This window comes from Penaeus monodon, chromosome 22 (assembly GCF_015228065.2).
Source record: "Penaeus monodon isolate SGIC_2016 chromosome 22, NSTDA_Pmon_1, whole genome shotgun sequence".
NCBI lineage: Eukaryota > Metazoa > Arthropoda > Malacostraca > Decapoda > Penaeidae > Penaeus > Penaeus monodon.
Window position 1 is genome coordinate 15,300,259 of NC_051407.1, and position 494 is coordinate 15,300,752.

Here is a 494-nt window from a genome sequence, read left to right on the forward strand (position 1 = left end):
CAGTAGTCTGAGTCATGAAACTTATCACGAAAAACGTTTCGCTATCAATCATTATCTCAGGATACTAACAGAAAACGGAGATATGATTACCTTACAGATGAGTGGTTACTAAACGAATAAAGTGACACAAAATGAATAAATTTACATTTTCAGTACACGCAAATGCACTAGTAAAGTAGGGTATGAAATAAACCATGAAAATTGCAGGACTAAAATGTAGAGATAATGTCGAGAACATTTCCCAACACTTAATAAAAGCTGCAACCTTTTTCCACGAAAGTCTCGCTTAATCAAGCGCTTCCATACTTTCATAGTTCTATTTAGGTTTTCGTACATATATATTGAATACAGCATTTTGTACTCAGCTAAAAGGCTTAAGCGTAGGGAGGCATTCACTAGTAATTTTGTTGTTTACGAATTTCAGACATCCTGCTGCCTTCGACAAAATTTAGTATCAATAATCATATTTTCACTTCTCCTACACGCTACATTTG